General features: G+C 36.2%; 1 pseudogene; it reads right to left on the minus strand.

The window, feature by feature from the left end:
* Positions 1–9,048: 9,048 nt before the first annotated feature.
* LOC122240817 lies at positions 9,049–9,675 on the minus strand (annotated as a pseudogene).
* Between the last annotated feature and the right edge of the window lie 4,971 nt (positions 9,676–14,646).

Consider the following 14,646-nt stretch of genomic DNA (forward strand, 5'->3'; position numbering starts at 1 on the left):
GAGTGCCTAGAAGAGGTCAAGGATCAAGGCCTGATGCAAGACTTAAACTTATTAAGGAAAATTTGTAAAGGCAAGAAATGGGGTGTCTGGGTGGCTCAGTTGGTTGAGCGTCTGACTCGTTATTTGGGCTCAGGTCATTATTTCAGGGTTTATGAGATCAAGCCCCTTGTCAGGCTCTGTGCTGAGATTCTCTCTCTCCTTCTCTGCCCCTCCACTGCTCGCATGCTCTCTCTCTCTTTCAAAATAAATATATATACATTAAAAAAAAATAAAGCCAAAAGTTATTATTTAAGAAGACTCAGTTATTTCACATGCCAAATTCAAAGTAGATTACTGTATGGTTAAACTAAACAAAATTACCAACCAATTGTCAAAATATCTGTTCATAAATAAAAGGTGGATATAGTATTAAATACCAATATTTCCTTATTGCATTATTGGTAACTATGAGCAAGAAGTAGGCTACAAACTATTTTCATCATTTTTATCAGATCCACTAATTTTTCCCAAATTTAACATACCTAATCTGTTTCTTTGCCCTATATGCAGTTATGTCTGCCTCTGTCAAAAAGGTAACTTCACTTTACAGGAGATGGTATGCTGTTGGAAGATACATATCATTCTAAAGGTTATCAAATGCTCTACATTCAAGTTTTTAACTGAATGATATTCTTATTGCTTTAGCTATTTCTTTAAAAAAAATTAATTTTTATTTTTGAAAGAGAGAGAGACAGAGCACAAGTGGGGGAGGAGCAGAGGGAGAGGGAGACAGAGAATCAAAAGCAGGTTCCAGGCTCTGAGCTGTCAGCACAGAGCCTGATGCAGGGCTCAAACGAACAAACTGTGAGATCGCGACCTGAGCCGAAGTCAGGTGCTTAACTGACTGAGCCACCCAGGCAGCCCTAGCTATTTCTATTTCAATGTGCAAATTCATAAATTTATGAAATACTGTACATTTTGGAGGTGTGATTCTCCATCTATGTCTTCTACTTGAAAGTGACTATGAATATCACTTTAAGAATATCTTGAACCCAGTGCTACCAAAGTTTCACTGATTTTAGGTGGGTATGAGTTTATTATTTAGATTAAAAATTATGAAAAAGACTTCCTCATTATTCAGAAACTTATCTCTCTATCCAAATATCATAATGTTGTATGTCTGAAACTAATATAATGCTATATGTTGATGACATTTCAATAACAAAAGGAAATAACCTATCTCTCAGATGGCTTCCTTTCCCATACACCAAATGACCCTCAAGTTAACTGCAATCTTCTGTTTGCTTATAGCAAACCGACTGTGGGGATGTTTTCCTACATGAGTAGAACAATATGTGTGACTTGTGCTAAGTGCTGGGTAACTGTTGGAGAAGTAAGTGAATAAATACTTTTCAGGCATTTTGGAATTAGCTGTTGCATCACGGCCATCACTGTTAGATATAGATAAAATACAAAAACTGCACTGTACCACGAGAGCAGGATTTTTCTGTACACATGCCAATCAGCATAATGACTTCTTAGGCAACATACATCTTAATGTCCAAAATGAATCAGAAAACTTTGAGTCTGATTTTGGTTACTGTGATTCCTAAGAGAAGCCATTAGAGATTTTATAACAAATTGAAAACTACTCCTACCCACTGCCTCTTCACAAATATGTGGATATTTATCTATCACCTCCAATTGTCTAGTTGTTAAACTATCTTTTCATCCTAGCACAGTTGAATCATTCTATAAAATCGTCATGAACACTGAATTAGCAAATACTGATCCATTGCTCCTAGGACATCCATAGGGTTAGGTTTTGTGATCCTCTGGTCACAATATTTTGCTCATCGATCAATATATAACCTTGTTTTAGGTATATTTCTTATTACATGTGTAGTGTTGATTCATTCACGTTGAACTCATAGCTATCAACACCAGTAATGCATGTCTAAATGAAGCTTACAGAACACATGAACTTTCTCTGCAGGCACAACACAGTCTTCTTACACTTAGGAATACTAGTCAGGACTTCGGCACTACACTTGGAGGATATCTTAAACAGTGAATTATCGAAAAAAAGCACAAAAAAGGTTTAAACATCACACTGAGAAACCACCAGAAAGAAACTCATTTATAGTATAAAAGCTAAAACAAGAAGTCATGCTTGTCTGACCTCAACTGGGAACGTACACGTGAGGCAACTCAACTTTTTCATTGCCTTGCACATGTCCACACATGTCTGCAAATGACCTCAAAAGTATTATGAGTATTGACTTTGGGGTTGCAAATTAATTTCATGTCACTTTCTGTTTTAAAGTTTATTATTTATTTTGAGAGAGAGAGACAGAATGTGAGCAGGGGAAGGGCAGAGAGAGGGGAAGAGAGAGAGAATCCTAAGCGGGCTCCACACTGTCAGTGCAGAGCTTGATGTGGGGCTTGAAACCACAAACTGTGAGATCATGATCGTAGCTGAAAGCAGGAGTGGAACCTTTCCCCGGCTGAGACACCAAGGTTCCCCGCAAATAAATTTCAGCAAGCAGGCTAATTCCCAAATACGGAAACCACAAGTGATGGGATGCAACATATTTCAGTGGATCACAAAAGGTGTAACCTTCTCAAAAATATTCATTGGTGGCCACATTATTCAAAGACAGGAAAGTAGTGACTAACGATGCATTTCTCATGTAACAGTGAAAAAAGATATTTATTAAAAATGGCAGAGTTGGGGCGCCTGGTGGCTCAGTCAGTTAAGCATCTGCTTCGGCTCAGGTCATGATCTCACAGTTCGTGAGTTCGAGCCCTGCATCAGGCTCTTGCTGACAGCTCGGAGCCTAGAGACTTCTTCGGATTCTGTGTCTCCCTCCTTCTCTGAGCCTTCCCTGCTCACACCCTGTGTCTCTCTCTCCCGCAAAATAAATAAACATTAAAAATTTTTTTTAAATGGCAGAGTAAAACCCCCATGAAATTTAATTGTATGTTGACTCTGCGTAGCTTTATATCAAATTGAGTAAAAATCAATTACAACTTTAAGGTTTTTTCTGAAATAGCAAATACATGGCAAAGAAAATTGCTGATTCCCTCCCAGTAGGCTTTCTACCAACTAAATGACTTCAGATTTCTGCCTTTGTACCTGGATTTACTTTCCAGTCTTTTAATATTAAATTATAATGTTTCTAATATTTTAGGAGATTTGTCTGCTATGTTCCTAGAAAACAGGGATTATGTACCTTACATTATCCCTTTTGTGTATATTTAAACATCAGGCATAATATTGCATCCAGAAGGGGGTTGACAGGTCAACTAATCCTACTCTACAATTACATCTGAGAAAACTGAGGTCAAGAAAAGTTAAGTGATGAACATTTCCACACAGAACTTTAAAACTTCCTGACTAGATTAAATATGTGGTAACTTGACAATAATACACCTTATCTTACACTGAATTTTTGGAAGTTTTGTTTCTAGAATAGACTCAATTACCCTTGGTTTAGAAGCAACACCCAAATAATTAAGAAACCAGAAATAACTAAACCTATCATTTGGCTTTTGAGGATACACTATGATTCAAATAATTCCCATGATATTTGTTCTTGTTTCCAGGTTCTCCACCTGACATTTCTGGGTTTTTTGTTTTTTGTTTTTTTTCCTTTTCAATGCACATTTCTCTCAGTCGTGTATTTTTAATGCTGAGCTTTTGCTTTGAAAAAGCACAAACTGGAACAAAGCAAGTTCATACTCCCTAAAAGATTGGATGTGAAAAATAATCATGGGTGACTGCTTGGTTTACCTTGAAAATATACTGAGAATAGAGTTCTACTTTCTGTTCATTATTAGTTGCAAGGTGACTCTGAAATAAATACAGGTCTGTTACTTTCTCATACGGTCTGGTGGTGTTGCAAAGAAGTTTTTTTGACCTTCTGATGAATAATAGTAAGTTGCAGACACATAGGAGTTATAAAAAAAGTTATAAAAAATGTTTGCTAAATGATTGTTAAATGGCTGAATGGTGGCATTGATTTAAATAAGACCTTGAAATGCTTTTATAGGCACATCTGGTTTTCCTTCTCCATCAGCTTTTTAATTCAAATTAATCACTTGAGCCACAACCTGCCCATATTAGCAGCACATCTAGTTTCCCATTCTTGAGACCTAAAATTAACAAATAGTGTTGAAGTTTTAATCAACCCAAAGCCAATTTTGTTTCCAAACACCAGGAAGAGATCTGCTTTGAGAACCTTAATAATCCAAATGCATATACCAATGTTTAGTTGTTCTTGTATCTTTCACTGCCACAGAGGTCACATTTAATACTAGTACTACTCCTTTTGATATGTATCTATTCCTCAATAAAGCTCTTACTAAGCTATATCCCTTGGGAGGCACAGTAGTTACTGAATAATGTGATCCTACTCTCTTGTTTGTCTGAATCTTCTTTGATGGGAGTTAAAGTAAGAATAATCCAGTGGATAGTTCAACATCCTGCCATTGCTCCTAGATATGGCCTCACAGTGAGGATGTCTAAACCAGCCAAGAGGAACACTCAGATGTCAGGCACAGTCTGGGACAAAACCAGCTCTCCAGTGCTGCCTATCAGACCTTGATATTAACCTGAGGACACCATGCAGATTCCCCTTTCCTTCACGACGAGTTCCCTATCACAGAACTGGGTATACTTACAGCCAGCCAACTGAAGTTAGGATCATCTCTGTTTGTCAGAGAGATCATAAAAACACTGAGCCTCATAAGGTACTAGGCAGATTCTATCTCCTTTCCTTCCAAGGAAGTTCCTTTGCACCAATACAAAAATAACTAAAAAGACCATCACAAATCATAAAAGGTCTATCACTAAGGACCCCTAGGGCAACAGGATTGATTGTCCTGAGACTTACACAACAAATGGGAACATTCAAAATTGTTCTTCACTGAACCAGAGATCTGTCCTCTGGATGATTTCTTGCATCCAGCTGATAGAAAACAATGCAGAAAAATTTTGTGACAATCTCTTGAAGCCCTGTCTACCTCAGTGCCCTTCTTCATAAATATTATGACACAGGTACTCAGTTGTTCCAAATCTGACTTTTCTTTATAATATTCTCTTTTGTTCTCCTCCTCTATTTTTCCCCTATCTTCACCCTAAACTAAGTCCTTATTAGCCTGCATCAAAATGTGTTCCTCATATTTGCAATATGATTCATGGTTAACAAAGCATTTTCAAATATCTTATCTCACCATAGTCTTCACCACTAAATTGAGAAAATAGAAACAATGACACTAACAATGTTTCTACTTCCATAGAAAACCTGCACTCCTACCTATACCTGCAGCCACATTTTCTAAGTTCCTTATATGTAAAATATATAAAACCAAATGTCTAATGAAGTTCGCCTAGAAATTGAGAAATATAAGTAAATTATGCATTAACCATAACCTGGAATGGAAGGTGACACAGATTACTCTGATGATGAAGGAAAAAGCTAGATTTTAATTAAAAAATAAATAACATTTGAATATTTATAATGCTATATTATTCTCTCATTTGATACTCACAAGTAACACTAAGAGGTGTATGTCATTATATCTATATACAAATCAGAAAACACAGATTTAAGAGTCAAACCTAAAATAAGGCTTTCCTTAAGGTCAGAGAGATTTGCCTGCTCTCCTTGAAAAAGTAAGCACCAATGAAATCTACCCAGCAAGGAAATGAATTTTGCCAGTAAGCATGTGAGCTAATAAAAGATCCTGAGCACAGCTGGAATGAATCCCCAACCCTACAGCATCCTTGAGACCTGAACAGGGGACCAAGATAGGCTGTGTCTGTACACCTGATATAATATATATCTATGTATATAATATATATGTTTTTTTAAACTGTTAAATTTGTAGCAATTTGCTTTGCAACAATAGAATTAATACATCTTCCAAAGTTCACAGAGTTAGATGGTGTGGAAATCAGAACTTGAAGCCAGGCCTGTCAGATCCCAAAAACCAACTAAATGAATAATTTGTATCATTTATGTTTGGTAGAAGAATAAAAACATATAGATAGGTAGATAGATAGATAGATAGATAGACACAAAAAACAGTTGGATAGATAGAGAAGATAGATATTTTTTATCAAACTGTAAAAATATGGGGATTCAGGGGTGTCTGGGTGGCTCAGTAGTTAAGCATCTGGCTTCAACTCAGGCCATGATCTCATGGTAAGTGGGTTCCAGCCCTGCATCAGGCTCTGTGCTGACAGCTTGGGGCCTGGAGCCTACTTTGTATTCTGTGTCTTTTGTGCTCTGTCTCTCTCTCTCTCTCAAAAATGAATAAACATTAAAAAAATTAAAAAAATACGGGGCTTCCTGTAGTATACAAAAAAAAAAAAAAATGTCTTAAGTCACTAAAGCCAGAGATGTAAAAGCAACCAAGGATGTTTTTATTACTGACATAAGTTCTAAAGGGGGCATTTAAACTCTAGGATATAAAAAAGAATGCAGAATTACAAGTAATGGATAATGCCTGTGAGAACATTATATAATAAAGTTTAAAAATGAAGTAAAAGATAAGCGAGAATCCCTTTCATTTGGCATTCTTAAAGTAATGCTTTGAAATCCTAAGCTAATTTTCCTCTAAACAAACCTGACTTGACATTTTAATTTTGAAAGTTTTATTTTTCCTAGGCTGCTCTGATATACTGCTCCTCTTTCCCTGAAAAGCCATTAATTCTTGGCTAGTGGCCCTACCACAGTGCTTATGGATGTGGGTATGGAATTTGGAATCAGACAATACAGGTTCAAGAAATGCTAACACTTATTGGCATAGGAACTTAGAGTACCCTTTAACTACCAAAGTCTAACTTTCTTATTCATACAGTGCAAATGAGTGTAACAGTTCCCACCTGTCAATGTTGCTATAATTATCAAATGCCATGACGTGTTTCAATTGTTTAGGATACATCTATTGAATGCTCATAAAGAAGATTCCTTTTGGTATTATTTTTACCATTGGTGGCTAATGTTCAGGCACAAGGACTGAGAGCCATTGGCATGTGCAAAAAGCTGTTATAACGATAACAGCTTAAGTCATAATGATTTCAGTATCAGAAATTATCACACTCCTCAGGTAGATTTTAAAGATCTCAAGAGCAGATTTATGTTTAACAAACATCTGCTATGTGCTAGGAACAGTGGCAGACATTCATATCTTACGAGTCATTTTCTTAATCTCCAACCAAACTCTAAAGGGTGTGTATTAATACTTCATTTTCGCATGTGGGAAACACCTCATGATAAAGAGCTCCCAAAGATCTAGGACAGAAAAAGTACAAAAGTAGATTTTTCTTTGTTTCTGTTGTTTGCACACAGTGAACAGCAAAGCCCTAAACTAAAATTAAGATTTCTTTTCAGCAACACTGCTAAAGCAGTGCTTCTCAAACTTGTAACACAAGCAAAGCAATTGAAGCTATTGGTAGGTTGCTGTGAAAAATGTGTCGGATCACTCCTCTGCTGGCAAAGCTGAGGTAGAGCTGCTAAGCACTCAGTTTGCACAAAGGTGCAAACTAGAACGTGCTGAATCAGGGTGAGGTTCCCAGGGCCTTTAGGTGGGTCCCACAGTAGTGTGTTTGGAAAAATATGCAAATCAGCCAAAAAGATGGCATGGACAGTTGGTATAAAAGAAAGGCAACTTGAGATACAGAATTACCCAAATGAGTGGTATATAATACCCTCACCCATCAAGCAAGAATGAAAAATTGAAATTCAAGTTCATGTCACTGGTGGTTAGAATGTCCAAATTTATATTACCAATATGTCCATAAATGCAAAGGTAGACAATGAATGGTTCAAGACTAATGGAATAACTGGAACCAGTGAACAATAATGGAATGAGTGAATAAGAAAGTGTTTTAGGAACATATTTGAACCGATCTTTATTATCACTGAGAATGACAGATAAAAATGTTTATACCTGATTATACCAGGTACCATACCTTAGTAATACTGTGTTTCATATAATTCTGAAATTGGTGGGACTCATGCAAAATGGCCTATAACACATACCCAGGCAAAACTACATGCCAGTTTATCCAAGACATATATAAAAACAGTTATATTCATTTCAAAATGCCTGATAAGACCCTCACTCAGAAGTCACCATTTGGAACTGTGTTCCCACTGCTGAGGCCTATGGGCTAGAAATATCTTATGTCCCAGACACAACGTTCATTCTCTCTCTATATCTTTATTACAGATAGTAACCTACTTCAACATTTGGATGAGCAAATATTATTTGATGTATTCAAATACTGCCTATGTCTGCTCTTTCTATCCATATATCCATACTATTGACATTTGTCAAGAGAATCTTTGTTCAGACATAATCATCATTGAAGTGGTTAATATTCTAATATCTCCTGTTAATCTACAAGGGAGAATCACTGCATACTTTCATACATAAATATATTAATATTTAATACACACAGATATATATATATATATTTATACATGCATTTTATATACATAAATTTACAAAGATACAGATACACAGAAATTTATTTTTCATCGAGTATCTTAAGGAGCTTCAGTTTCAGAGAAGAAATGTACATAACATTGGCTTAAGCTAATGATGTTCCAACTCTAGCTGAACTCCATTCAGCTCAGTGTCAATTATAATTACCTTTTTTCCCCCAAAATGTTAGGATTTTATTTTCAAAGTTCCTTTGTTGTACAGAAAGTAAAAATGTTGTTACAGTCTTGGTGTAACTGGTAGCCACAGATGACTCACCAATCACCACTATCCATGCTACAGCAAGAGTCTTAACACAAAGCTAACAATGCTTACAATTTTGTTGGAATGAAGACCCCAGGTTCAGTGGTCAACTTCCAAGAGGGACTAAATGGAGGAAGGTGTAATGTCACAAGAACTATTCTTTGCCTCTTTGGGTGGGTGGGTGTCCTGGGTTTGTTATCACAGCTACCTTTTTCTTAAAACAGCTACCAAATCCATATGAGCAGTTCAACCAATAATGAATAGTTGTTCATTTGTTTTGGGGTTTTTCAGAGGTTATTTGGGGTCTTAACCGTCTTCTCCTTCACCATCTTGTTTCTTCCCTCCTCTTCTCAACTTTCCCACTTTCTTCCTCATCTTATCTTCATCTTCATCCTCATCGTCTTCATCCAACAACTTCTCCAGCATGTCCAAATTCTTCTTCCTCCCTGACTTCTTCCTATTCATCCTCTTCATCATCTAACTCCTCCTCTTCACCATCCTCATCCTCCGCATCTTCTCCTTCTTCTTCCTCCTCTTCTTCAACCACACCATCCACTTTGGCATCTGAGTCACGGACCTGCCGATCCTCTTGGTCATGGTCAAGAGCTATTTCAATTTCAGTAGTTTGGGGAGATTTGAAATTGAAACCAAGCCTCCAATTATTAAACCAAGGAACTCTAAGTTCACACTTTCATCAGTTAAGACCTCAATTCTCCTATCATTTGATTTGCAATTGTTCAAGACAAGTTCGCAAACAGCTGCCCAGGTTTGGTTCCTCAGCTCCAGCTAGATTCTCCTCTTCATGTCCACGTTTCCTTCTTTTCTTCTGCAAAGTTAACTTTCTTTGGCAAAGGCCAGAACAGGGAGAGGCATTCTGGCCTGCGCAGCAAAGGCCTTTTTAAGGGTTCTGCTGGCAGCAGAGGCCAGCTGCATAGTCACAGGTGGTGGGTGGCATGTAGGCAGGTGAGAGGAGCCCCAGGAACCCCAATTCACTTTTTAATGTGGATTTTCTATCATATTATATTGTGGGAATTACATTGTGTTTGTATCAAAAATGGCATATTTAATTTTTTCAAATGCTAATAGATTGGATATATGTATCTTTTTTGTTTTTGCTTTTAAAGTTTTTAATTAAATTCATGAGTTAACATACAGGTATAATACTAGTTTCAGGTGTAGAATTTAGTGATTCATCACTTACATACATCACCCTGTGCTCATCACAAGTGCCCTCCTTAATCCCCATTGCTTATTTCACCCATCCACCCCACCCACCTCCCCTCTGGTAACCATTGGTTTGCTCTTTATAGTTAAGAGACTGTTTTTTGGTTTGCCTCTCTCTCTCTCTTCTCTCTTTCCTTTTTTGTTTCTTAAATTCTACATACAAATGAAATCATAAGATATTTGCCTTTTTATGACTGACTTATTTCACTTAACATATTATTCTCTATCTTCCTCCATGTCTTTGTAAATAGCAAGATTTCATTCCTTTTTATGGATGAATATTATTCCATATATATACATATATATGTGTATATATATATTTATTCCATATATATATTCATTCCATATATATATATTCATTCCATATATATTCATTCCATATGTATATATATATATGTATATATATACACACATGTGTGTGTGTGTATATATATATATATATACACACATATGCACACATATGCACACATACACACACCATTTCTTCTCTATCCATTCATGGATAGTCAATGGACACTTGAGCTGTTTCCATAATTTGGCTATTATAGATAATGTTGCTATAAACAATGGTATGTATGTGTCTCTTTGAAGAAGTATTTTTGTATTCTTAAGTATACTGTAGTGCAATTGCTGGATGATGGAGTAGTTATATTTATAACTTTTTGAGGAGCATCCATACTGTTTTCCAGAGTTGGCTGCATCAGTTTGCATTCCCACCAACAGTGTGAGAGGGTTCTCCTTTCTCCACATCCTTGCCAACACCTGTTCTTTCTTGTGTTGTTAGTTTTAGCTATCCTGTTAATACAAAACTAGTGTAGTTTTAATTTGCATTTCCCTGATGATGAGTGATGTTGGACATCGTTTCATGCGTCTATTGGTCATCTATATGTCTTCTTTGGAAAAATGTCTATTTATGTCTCTGCCCATTTTTTAAAATATAGTTTATTGTGAAGTTAACTAACATACAGTGTATACAGTGTGCTCTTGCCTTCAGGAGTAGATTCCTATGATTCATCACTTACATACAGCATCCAGTGCTCATCCCAACAAATGCCCTCCTCAAAGCCCATCACCCATTTTCCTCACCCCCCTAGCCCCCCACCCCCTTCCACCCTCATTTTGTTGTCTGTATTTAAAAGTCCCTTATGGTTTTCCTCCCTCTCTGTAACTAATTTTTTTCTTTCCCTTCCCTCATGGTCTTCTGTTAAGTTTCTCAACTTCTACACATGAGTGAAAACATATGATATCTTTCTCTGACTGACTTATTTCACTTGGCATAATATCATCTACTTCCATCCAGGTTGTTGCAAATGGCAAGATTCCATTCTTCTTCATTGCCAAGTAGCATTCCATTACACACACACACACACACACACACACACACACACACACACACACACATTTATACATATACCACATCTTCTTTATCCATTCATCAGTTGATGGACATTTTGGCTCTTTCAATAATTGGGCTATTGTTGATAGCACTGCTATAAACATTGGCGTACATGTGCCCCTACGAATCAGCACTCCTGTCTTGTTTTTCAAATTTACATCTAAAAAAGTATGTAAAATTCTTAATTTTGACTGGGTATTTCAGATATTTCTTTTGGTATTTAATATTTTCTGCTAAACAAATGGATTTGAGATCATAAGGAGTTGAGCACTATTTTTTTAATGTTTAGTTTTGAAAGAGAGAGAGCACACACGAGCAGGGGAGGAGCATAGAGAGAGGGAGGCAGAGGATCCCAAGTGGTCTCTGTGCTGCCAGCAGAGACCCCAACAGGGTTTCAAACCATGAACTGTGAGATCATGTCCTGAGTCGAAGTCCAAGGCTTTAACCGATTGAGCCACCCAGGCACCACAGTACTATTATTTAACAAAATTGAGAACTACTTTAATGATGAATACTACTAAAATGAATGAATACATATCATCTTCAGTATAAGGCAAAATAAATTTAAAATAGTTAACATGCAAAACTTGTAGAGTCCCAAGCAAATACCTAATTCATTTTCTAACATAATAAATATTTTTATCTTTGGGAAAAAAATGGTGACAAATCTTTAAACATTATGTATAAAAATTAAAAAATCAATTTAAGTATGATAAAACCATTATCAATAAAAGAAAAAATATATGCTCAGCGTTACTGTTGGGTTTTATGAAATTTAAATTTGCTTTTGAATTAGACTGGATTTAAGACTATGCCAAATGGATCACTACGATACAGTTGTAATGAACATTACCTTGTCCTGTACAGTAAGGAAATAGAGCTTTAGAGCTTAGCTCACCAAAATAGCGTTCTTGGAAGCTCTGCCATTGCAAAAAATGGCTTCCTTCCCTGGGTATAATATTCAGAGGTTTTAAAATTCTTCAGAGAATTATTAGAAGTTACTTGACAAAAGAAGCAAGCAATTGTGAGTTTAAAACTGCATCACGCTGCTTGTTCTCCATCTCAGAACCCTTCTGCTGATGGCTGTTTGTCACTTTGCATGGTCATTCAGGAACTATATTGTGACCATCTGCCACTTATCTCTTTGGCCACAGTCTTCTCTTCTCTGATCACTATTGATTTTCCAAATGGACCCACCATAAACTAAATGTAGCAATTATGACATTTAGGTTAGAAACAGCCTTTGCCTCTGTAGGTTGTATCTGGATTACTAAAGAATCAGTCATAAAAACCAACAAAATATAAGCATTTGCTGAAGGCAGAGATTTTTAAATTGCTACAATTAAGTTTAAGTTGATATTATCATCATTAGTCCATATTTTCTATTTTTTAAATAAATTAGCCGCACAAATTCCTACATTTAACTCCTAAGCAAATGCTAACACAGCTGGTCCTCCCAAATGCACTCATCATATACTTTTTGAACTATGTGCCATTTCTATTCAAAACTGAAATATCCTTCAGGAAAAAGAACCATTTAACATAAAAAGGTATTTGAATTAGAATCTTTTCTCTGGAAAGGAAAAATTGTTGCGGCAATAAAATTATCTGTGGTTGCCAGGAGCTGGGGGTCATGGAGAAGGGATGAATAGATGGAGGACAATGGATTTTTAGTGCAGTGAAACTCTTCTGTAGGATAACATAATGGGAGATATATAACTTTATACATTTGGCAAAATCCCTAAATATGTACAACACAAAGAGTGAACCCTAATGCAAACAACAGACTTTGGTAGTAATATATCAGAATAATAATTCATCAACTATAACAAAGGTACCGCACCAATGCAAGATGTCAATAATAGAGGAAATTAGATGGGGGTAGTGAGGGGATGTGGCAGAGTAAGGAGAGGCTATAAATGGAAACTCTGTACTTTCTATTCCATTTTTGTCCAAACCTAAAGTGTTCTAATAAATAAAGTCTAATTATTTAAAAACAAAATAAAATCCTCTCTCTCACTTGCCTCTTTGTACTTCATTATGATTTTGTGTATCTGTCCTTAAATTAATGTAGATATATGTGGAGAAGAAAGTTTTGAAAGTCTGTTGTGAAATAAAATGACCCAAACTAAAATCTCACGAGAAACTCAAGCATAATTTCTGTCAACACATATTGTAACATATATCGTGTTGGCCTGCCTGTTTAATTTCATTGGGGGTAAAGCAGGGACGGTGGAGCAGAAATTCCCATTTATAATTCCCTGAAGGAAACCAATCAATTGATGACCAGACAGGTGTTTAAAAGCCATCTTGCACTTGATTGATACAGTTGATATTTACAGACACTCAGTCCTCCAACATGTCCCCAGGCTGTATACGACCAGGGACCCATTATGGATTTTTTTTTTCTTTTGGGAATTTTTGTTGTTGTTGTTTTTAGTTCTTTTGTATGTCGAATCTGTATGTTTCAACTTTCAATATGCATCATGGTGTTAGCCCTGTCTTTTGGGGTTATTAGAAGGAAAAGGATAAGGGTCCATGAATGAATGTATGGATAAAGGAGACATGGTACACACAGGCACACATACAGACACACACAGTACAATACTATTCAGCCACAAAACAGGACGGAATCTTGCCATTGTGACAACCTAGACATACCTTGAGGATATTATGTTAAGTAGGTCAGACAGAAAAAGATAAATACCACATGATCTCACTTATATGTGGCAGCTAAAACAAAGAAACAAAACAAGCTCATACAGAAAAAAGACTGCTGGCTGCCAGAAGCAAGATGGGAGCGTGCAAAATGACTGAAGGGTATCAAGAGATACAAACTTCCAGTTACAAAATAAATAAATCATGCAGATGTAATACATAGCTTGGCGACTTGTAATGATAATGTATTGCATATGTGAAAGTTGCTGAGAGTAAATCTTAAAAGTCCTCATCAGAAGGAAAAGAAAAGAAAAAAAGGAGAGGTGATATAAAAAAGAGAATAAAGGAAGGAGTGAAGTGGAAATGGTGATTAGGGCTTCCTAATGCTGGTAGGCTATGTTGCTACTGATAGCACCTGTATGAGCCCTCAGTTATTGTTCTTAAGTAAATGTGTAGATCCAGAAAATCCACTAGTAGTATTTTTTCCTGCCCATTGACATCTAAGTGAGTATAATTCAGTTGGTATCATACAATGCAAATAACACATATTTAATAATCTAATCAAATAGCATGTTTACAAATAGTGATCAGTAGAAGAAAAAAATTCTTCTACTCTTAAATACTCA

This window comes from Panthera tigris, chromosome C1 (assembly GCF_018350195.1).
Source record: "Panthera tigris isolate Pti1 chromosome C1, P.tigris_Pti1_mat1.1, whole genome shotgun sequence".
Lineage (NCBI taxonomy): Eukaryota > Metazoa > Chordata > Mammalia > Carnivora > Felidae > Panthera > Panthera tigris.